We start from the raw sequence: 9,733 nt of genomic DNA, 5'->3' as shown, positions 1-9,733 counted from the left end.
TCTCTAGAAGGAAGACAAGTTATTGGCTGGTTCTACAATTCTTAACAGTTGAGTTCCTCACTTAAAGGAGCCGGTTTAAAGCTGTTACGTGGCCTGCTAATCCTAGGATTAGTGGGAATTTGCACCAAGTCCAGCTCACTGGTATGACCTTTGCGTAGTGAAGTGGGGCAGTGGTTTGTTCTCTCCTTCTAGCATGACCTTGTTATTTGAAGTAGAGTCTTTCTGATGAACTTCTGGTTGCTTTGGAGAGCAGTATTAAGCTCTGTGTAGTTACTTTCAGAAGTGAGGCAGTGCTCTGACCTGATCATAATACACCACTAGCCCTGAAGCCCTGTCAATAACAGTTCTTTGATGAAGATGCTGAAAATAACCATCAACTGAATGGTTCCTCAGTCAGTGTTAAGATGCAGGTGGTATAAGCACAATGGTGGTTCTTGAGGATCTCTAGGAAGAAAATAGGGGAAAAAACTGCCACTTTCTGAGAGTTGCGCAGTGCCAGAGTCAGGCAGCTACTAAACTGTGGGCTCCAGCATCCTGGAACTGCAGCTGGAGGTGGTCCTGTCATGGAGAAAGCAAGTGTTTGTGTTGTTTGTAAGCTTGGAAACCAGACAAGGCTTAGCTGTTCTATTTGTGTGGTTATTTAGATTGGACAAAAGAGGTTCCCCATCTCTGCTGAAACTTCTTACTGTGACTTGTCTGGGTGGAGGTTTTTCACAGGGGTAGGGAACAACATGCAGTAGTTTTTGCTCAAAAGTAGAAATGCAGCTTGAGTGCAGCAGTATTTCATGTCTCTTCAAAGGTTTAGCTTTTGAAGACTGCTGTAGCCCTACTCAGTGTGGCGTATTAGGGCTCAAACAGTTTCAGAAGTACAGAAGTCTGACAGCAGAATGGCATACTCGGAATGGGTAGCTTTCTGACATTGAGTACCACTGGCTATAATAATGGATTTGTTTCCTGCAAAATTCATTAGTTTGGCAACTAATGAAGCTTTGTATTGGTGGAGTTCAATTCTTAGTATCTGATCTACAGAAATTAGTATCTGTCTTTCTGTCCGGTTGTATGTAATATGTATGGATCTTTGATAGCTGCTTGATCCAGTGTTAGGACAACTGCTATAGACCAACCAGATAGAAGTTGAAAACTACCTTGTGTGGCAGATCTGGGGTGTGCTAAAACTAGTGGGGAGAGCACAAGAAGAACTTAAGCTGAAGAGCTATCTGGAAAACAAGCATTAGCATCTAATTCTTGTGCTAAACTCCCTTTTTCCTTGCATCCCATGTTCTCGCCTTTCTGTATCGGGTTAGATGACTGTCATGTGATTCCCCAAGTTTAAGTGAACTTGTTTGTTGTTTTGGTTTGGTTTTTTTTTTTTTTTAAATAAACCAAACAAATGGGAGGTGCAGAGCTGTGCTGCTTTATTAGTGCAGGCAAAGCAATCCCTTGAAGAGACTATAGCTGATCGTGAGACAGTAATTTACTCTCTAGCCTAAGAGGTCTTTTACCAGCTTTATTCCCTGGTAAGTGCTAAACTGTGCAATGGTTGTGCTGCTTCATTTTGGGCCACAGTGTTTGCGGCCCGGTGTTGTCAGGCTGATGATAGCTCGATGTAGTCTTATCTGCTGAGACAGGGTAAGCTGTCTCAAATTCCATCCAGAAGAGCTATGGGCATTCTAATCAGAAAACTTTATAAGAACATGTTATTTAATGTCATTGTTACAGCTATCCTGATTTAGAAGACTACTCTTCACAAAATGAAACTATTGCTTTTATCAGGGTGGTGCTACACTTTGAATTCATCTCCAAAGCTGTGCTTCATTACCCTGGCATTCATACGTTGGAGCAAGCTCATAAGCTTATAAAGGCATGCTGGTCTGTTGTCAGATCCTATTTTTAAACTGTTTCTGAGAAACACTTCTGTCTCCTATCTGTACAAGCATAGGAAAGGCTATACTTCATGTAGGAGCCACAGTGTCTAGGCTCAGCTAACAGCAATTTTTGAACTTGAATGTCTCCTCTTCAGAGATAGTAAAGTTGAATCTGCAGTGATTTCTCTGTTAGGGAGGGGAAATGATGATAACTAGGAAATAGTGGCAGTGAGCTATTGAGTCCTTGGCTATAACTACCTGTAATAAAAGATACAGGTTTATGGTGCTTGACAGACTAGCCAGACTTTAACAGAAATCCTGATGGCTAATGTCAAAGGACCTGCTTTGCTATACTTAATGGAGTACAAGAAGAGTTGAGAACTGGAACACTTTAAATTGTATCTCTCCTGGTGAACCTTAAACAAAGCGGCTTTGCCTAATAATCTGTTGCAGTAGCACATTTACTACAATTGTGCAGTACTACTGTACACCACCTCTGAATTTCCACTAACTTTGGAAAACTGCATAAGAATGCAACTGGGTTCTGTATGCAAGTAGGGCTAGTATTTTAAGGTTTTTCCTCTCTGTGTCCAAGATCATCTACTTCAGACTAGGCCTGAAATACAAACACTGGGTGTTAACATACTCTTGCTATACTAGGGAGGGAATTCCAAAATTTAAGGACCACTTCAGAGGATATAATGTAGATTTGGGCAAAAATAAAGAATACTGATGAAGCATTTAGACTTGGTTTTGTTTGTCTTTTAAAACTGGCAGGCAGGGATATTTCCAACTAGGCTAAATACTGTGAACGGGAAGAAGAAAAATCATGCTGCTGTGAAATGAATTACACAGTGCAAAATCAACATACTGCTTTCTACATGTCTTAGAGCTCTTTCAAGAGACTCTTCAAACACTATAGTTGCTAGTGTAGACTAATTGATGGGAGGGAATCATCGTTTCAAAGCATTATTAGGACTGTACCCTGAAGGCTATAGCTAAGCCTGCACTAGTAAGAGTTGGCAGTGCAGGGTCTTCTGTTTAACAGGCAAGCTGCTCCTCAATGCTATCCTGCAGATAGTGTACTACAAATATTTGCCTTGGAAGTGCAGATGTTAGCTAAATTGGTTTGTCTTGTCTTCTGTTTCAGTGATATGACTACTTAATAATCCTGTTCCCATTTAAGTAAATTGGAGTCATTAACAGATACCAAGAAGAGCAGCTATCTAAATTTTGCCCTGTAGGCCAAGTGTTAGTGCTTATATGAAGCAGGAAAACTTAACCATTGGACCTGTTGTAACCTCATGCTACAGTTAGCAAAGTAAGGTAATCTGAAGGCTATGATACCTTCTGCAGCTGATCTCCTGTTTAAGTGTGTTTGCTTAAACATGCCTTTTAATTTCAATAATGCAATGATACTGCAACACATGTTCTAGAACTGTTTCCTCATTTAAAACAAAACAAAACACTCCCCACACTTCTGTAACCTAGCAAGAATATTCATATACTTGGGTCCTCTTCTGTTCAGTTTAATGGCTCTGCCTTACCTAGTCTGATCAGACGTATCACAAGAAAGTAGGGATGGAGCTGAAAGGTACTTGTGCATGTCTGTAAATGCTACCTAAAGCTTGGATATTTTCCTGTAGACAGCGTAAGTATTTAACAGGAAGTGTCTTGCTCTGGGTGCCTCTTCTTTTTGCTTGAATAGCATTGAGCAACAATTATGTACTGATTGCACTCAGTACAAGTAAACTCTACATCCTGTTTAGAATAGGATGTACATATTAACAAGTGTGAAACATCTGTTGCATCTTCCTAGAAATAGCGTGTTGCACTCTTGGATATTTCAGCTTCACAGCTGTTCAGAAGCCATTCCATATTTAAAATCCTAAGCCTTTAAGGGATGTCTAAAGTAACAGTTTAAAATAGGTGGTGGGTTTTTTCTTACATGATGCAAGGATGAGTATTGTTTTGGGGTTGGTACTCTTTAACCTTCTGCATCATTAGTTCCCACTATAGTAATAGACCATCAAAAAGCAAAAAACCTGGGTGTCCAAAAAGGTAGGTCCAGTAGACCTAGTTTTTCTTAATGTGTCTTTCTAAGATTCTTGGTTGAATCTGAATTTTGGATATACCCAGTTGGCACTGGAGTGAAGGAGAGGTTTCTTTACTGCTTAGAAACACTTTTACTGTAGCTTATAAGCTGAAATCTTGCTGTACTTGTCATATGATAAATAAAGATGAGATGCTTCATTAATCTCACTTGCTTTTCCCTTACACAAGTCTAACGTAAGCATTGGTATTTTTTTTAACACATTTTTTGAGTCCCATTAAGCAGGAGCATGTCTGACTTGCGATACCTTTTGAAATTCCCTTAGTATCAAATACTCAATGCTCAACTGGAAGTGCTCGAAGGGGACTCCTGGCCTTTCTGACTGTTGCAGGAAAAAATAAGAATTAAATACATTCTTCTGTAAACAAGCTTCACAACGTAGACACGAGATCCATTTAGTCTGTTTAACTGTTCTTCAGTACATGTAAGCTAAAACGGTCAAAACATGAAATGTCAATATATGTGAATGACCATGCTTACAATTGCAGATGACCAAAGGGAGGATGATGAAGGCTTCTAGAGGTAACTGCAGTTCTTAAGGGGGTGGAGTGAAAGAATAGGTGTGTTGAAGCAAAGGACATATTCCTGATGTTAACTGGAGAATAGTTATGGGAAAAGTATTCTCATCAGCATTTGTGGGTTTTCTAAGCTGTTCACCTAAAAAAAAAAAAAAAAAGAGGGGGGGGCTGATTTGAGTACATCATCATTAGAGGTCCTGCCCCTAACTACAGCAAAAGGGTGGACTGTAAGAAGGAAACCTGACTGAAATTTGTTTGTCTTGGTTGGAAAATAAGCAGGCCTAACCTGTAGTTCTTGAACAGTGTACAACTTTCAAGTGGCTCAAGGCTATGTCTAGAGTAGGTCATAGAAATTATGAAAACAGAGGCATCGTATGCAACTGCAGAATTCTGAAAGACCAGTTTAGAGGGGGTTCTTCTGCATGTGAATAACATCCCTATTTCAAGCAGTTGTGCTGCATCCTATGTCACATGATTGCTAGCTGTTGTGCAACAGGAAAGCCTGGCTTTTTTTTCCATTCATCTTGCAGAGCTCGTGGAGGGAAACACAGATTGGACTTGTATTTAACTATAACTTCCTTCCTGTTGGGAACTCATGTCTGAACTATTAAGGGTTTCTGGCCACGTGGTTTCCTGCCCATATGTGAAATTTGAGTAAGCTTTGGAGTCTCGGGGTGGAGAGGGTGACTGGGAGCCATTTTTCTGTGGGATTAGAAAGTCATTCCATGATTGTCTCCTTCCCCAGCTTTCTGGATGGGTGTTACTAGGTGTACTGTGGTATATCATGGTCAACTGGTAGTATGTATAAACTAAAAATATAGCACATAAGACCTATTTACACTTTTTTATTCTCAAACTTAAGGACTTTTACTTTCAAAACTTAAGATAGCTTTGCTATATCTGAATGACACCTTGTATTATTTCTAAACATCAAAAGAAAATGACTGGGCTGGAGGCTAGCTCAAAGAATGGCAATTTTATGCCTAAATTTCCACCCCCCACCAGACTTCTCCAAAATCAGCTTGTAGGTTTCCTGTGCAGTAAATGGATAGTGTGAAGTACATAAAGAAGCCATGAAATCGGTTGAAGAATGAGGACGATTGCTCAAGAATGAGGAGCACAGAAGAGGAAGCTGCTTATCTTTAATTAGGTCTGCCTTTTACTTTGAATCCTGTTTTGGAACTAGATGTTCATGCCCAATCTCCTTTTGTAGCTTTCCGAAGGAGAAGAAACTGTAACCGCCAAATCAGTAGCTTTGTTAAATGCAGGAGAACTGGAATGATGAAGCCTGTAAGCATGCCTCCAAAGTCCTGCAAATGCTTTGTATGACTTAAATTTGTCTGCATGGCATAATCAATCTCTTTATTTTTTACGACTCTCAGTTACTAGGAATTTAAATTCCATGTTTATAGATGGAAGGAGAAAGAACATGATTTAGTGCAGTCTGATTTCATACTGTCATGCAAAATCTGCCTAGTGGCAGCTGGCTGTATGTAATTTTTTCTAACTTCTGTGTAATATATGTGGTTTTTTTTTATTTCCCCCCCCCCCCCCCCAGCTGTTTGCTCATGCTGTTTGTATTAACTTCAGATTTTCTTGAGAATGTTGTACCCAACTTAAATATAGAGGTGTTTGTTTCCTTTGTTTTCTAATATGAAACTCTGGTAAACCTGCTGATTTTTGATGACAGAGCAAGAGGTGCTCGAAGGGGGGAAGCTAGTGCTTTGAGTTCACAAGTCAGAATAGTCTTGTAGCTTGTAGTTGCTGCTTAACTGACTTTAAGGTACTGGCAGGAAAAAGTGCTATAGTTTAAAAACACAGCTGGCAACAGGCTCATGTCTACCCTCAGAAAAGTAAACTTTCCTGCCACAATCTTCTGATCTGTTTGAATAATGATAAAAAGATACTGGGCGAAACCCAGGAGTTTTGTGACTGTTTGGCCTGAGTATAAATATTTCAGGCTTTATTGGGTGCTTAGGTGGCTTAAATGTTGCAGCAATACTGTCTCAGTTATTTTTAGGTTTGGGGAGCAGGAAGAGTGTTTCCTGTATTCCCCTCCCCCCAAAACCTTGGGTACCTTAGCGGGAAGAAAAGTAGCAACCCTGAGCTGGTTTATCAGCTCCAACTGAACAATGTCAGTATGTTTCCTGTCCTCCTTTGTAGAAGGGCTAGTACAGCCACTGCAGTTACATTGCAGCACTTTGACAGTATTCTTTCAAACAGCACGAAGGCATCAAGCCTCTCAGCAAACGAGAATGCAGTTTACTTGTTACTTGTATAAGGATAGTCCCCAAAACGTGGCTATTGAAGCTCATAACTAGAATTATTCCTTCTCCAGTTGCTGTCATGGGAACTTTGATGCTATGCACAGGCATGACTAACATGAGAAATCAGTGAAACTGAATACTCTAGTGCCTCTTAGTCATTATAACATGAATATATTTAGGTAATAACTGTTAATGTCTTCACATCAGCTGCTACTTCTTATCCATAGCTACAGATTACTTCTACTCGTAGGTTCGGTACATATCCATGCTATAAAGCAAAGGAATATGGTAACTTGGTAACAGTACCAGTCTAGCTTGAGCCATGCCAAACTGCTTCCTCTTAAGAAAAAACAAAAAAAACCCCAAACAAACCCAACCTAAATTGCTACCTTCATCCGTTGAGGCATAAAGAAATCCATAGCAGTGCCTTGAATTTTCTCCTAAGGGAGAAGTGCAAAAAATGCTTATGGTCCTGGTTGCTGGTACTGTAAAAATTGTGTAAGACCGCAGTTTTCTTGTTGCGTGTCATGTTCTTGTCATATTGGCAGCAGTACACAGGTGTTAAATTTGTCAGGAAAACTGCCTGGGGCTATTGTGTGGATCTCATATTTGCAATCAATGTGTGCATACCCTTAGCATAAATAATCTCTCTTCCTGACAAAAATCAGACTGCAACAATCCACCTAAAGGTATGAAGCTTCTTGGCACTGTGAAACCTGTGCAGAACAGGCCCAGAATCATGTGGGCAAGAAGCAGATAAATACTAGCTTTGGTATGCAGAAGTGTCCCTGTGTATGGAGCAAAGGTAGAAACAGCAGGCTTGTCCTAGCATGCTCCTCCAGCAGCTACACAGAAATGTCACTACTGTGTAGAACCATGCTTTCCCTCCAGTCTTCTGTGTATTTTCCACTATGTATTTTCCAATTATTTAGCAATGGTGGTCATGCTCTGTTTGGGGATATTGATTTGCAGTTTGGTCTGGGTTTTTGTTTCATTTAAAGTTACGGTTTTAGAAAACTGAACAGATCTCATCTGCTTACTGTGATTCTTCCCGCTGAAGCAAAAATTTCATGTTGGTATTAGCTGCTTTGGAAAGCTAGCTATGTATGAAAGGATACTGATTGAGAATACAATTTTGAAAATCTTGAACTCTGGAAAAAATGGAGTGTCTGCTTACAGAAAGACTTGCAACCTCTTGCATCACTACTTGGGCACAGACAGTAAAACCTTAATCCCCTGATGCCTGAATCATGCTCATTCAGTTAAAAAGACATAGCAGTATGGTCATTTGACTAGTGAGAAAGTTGAGCAATTCCATTTGCCCTCAAATATATTTTTAATTTGCAGATGAAAATCAAGAATTTTGCTGCCAGTTAAACTTTTTAATTGGTAATTCTACAGGCTTGTACAGTTTGCTTTGCAGCTTCATCCAAGGAATGCTCATTTTCTTACAGTAATTTAATATGAAATTAGTAATAAACTAACAACTGTGTGAACACTTGGATAGTTGGACATTGGTAGAACTACCCCTACCAAAGATGAAAAGGAACCATTAGTTATTAAACACTATAAACATAAAGCAGTGAATCACATGAAGGACGGGCTGAAGTCAATGCATGTTCCCTTCAAACAGTAGTAGGGTCTGCTAACTGCACACAAGTCTTTTGTAGGTATTGAAAAGTGTAAATGCAAGCAGGGCTGGTAGCACCACCTATTGTTCTTGGTATGTTTTTAGTTTCCCTAAGTCCCAATGATGAAGTTGTAGGTAGTAGAATTGGGGGTGCGGCAAGAATCATGCTCCTGTTCTTGGTTTTATGCTTTAGAATAAAGCCTCTTGCTGCTTGTTTGAGAACTCACCGAAAAGCTTGTCCAAGTTGTGATCCGTTCATGGGAAAAGGGTGTATCTAAGTAGTGGGTGTGGTTTAAGAAGTTTATGTTTCAAAATGAGCCTTTCACAATTCCTGATGCTGGTCAGATTATACATACCTTAGATGTGTGAAACAGATGTGATTTAGCCATGTATAATGTAGCCTGTTCATATGTATTTCTTATAGGCTGAGTATAACATTAACTAGATCTAGAAGAGTTGGATAAATTTTTCGTGTAATGGTCACTCTGGACTGCCCTAAACTGAGTGTATGAGCATGTATTACTGTTAATTGCATGTAATTACATGAACATTGGAGCAGAAAGGAAGAAGAAACCACTTGGTTAAAGCTTTTTTTTGTTGCTGTTGAAAGATCAATAACAGGAAGCAAGTGGTAGATTGAGATAGATATATATATATATACACATAACAACGCTAAAGGGAGTGCATTAAGATGAAATTAAGGACTTCCAGGAATGAAGGCAGCACTGAGAGCTAGAGAAAGGAGGGGAAGTGGGAATTGGTGAGATGAGAGGATGTCGAGCAGAAAAGTGGTGAGCTAATCCAAAAGTAAGAGAAGGACCTATGGTGAAGAGAGCCATCTTTAGCAACAGTGAAAGAAAAGGCAGCCTTACATGAGGACCTGCTGAAACTTAATGGATGTTAGCTAATGATACCTGCCATCAAGAAGTCAATGCAAAAGTCTGCTGGATCTGGAAGTATGGGATTGACAAAAACAGCACTGCAGCAGTTGGTGGGGTGGTTAGCTTGGCGTAGGGCTGGAGGAGCCATGGAGGTGTTGTGGCTAGTTGGAAGAAAAAATAACTAGTTGGGTAGTAACCCAACGAAGTAAAAAGTGATAAGCAGTAGGACCATGTTGGTGGTGACTGAATGGGTTCAACTCAATGTTAGAACACTGCCAGCTTCTTAATAAGCCCTAACTAGGAAGTGGTATGTCAGAGCCTGTTGTGGGTGTGAGAGGCAATAGTGGCTTGAGGTGTTCTCTCTAGTTGCTCTTCACCAATGTTATGGGTTATTGCTCTGACACCAGAGTGTAGTGCTCCATCACCTCAGCTGTGTTGATCATTTGTGAACGTATGCTG

The sequence above is a fragment of the Aquila chrysaetos genome, chromosome 5, assembly GCF_900496995.4.
Source record: "Aquila chrysaetos chrysaetos chromosome 5, bAquChr1.4, whole genome shotgun sequence".
In the NCBI taxonomy this organism is placed as follows: Eukaryota; Metazoa; Chordata; class Aves; order Accipitriformes; family Accipitridae; genus Aquila; species Aquila chrysaetos.
This window is presented reverse-complemented; position numbering follows the sequence as displayed.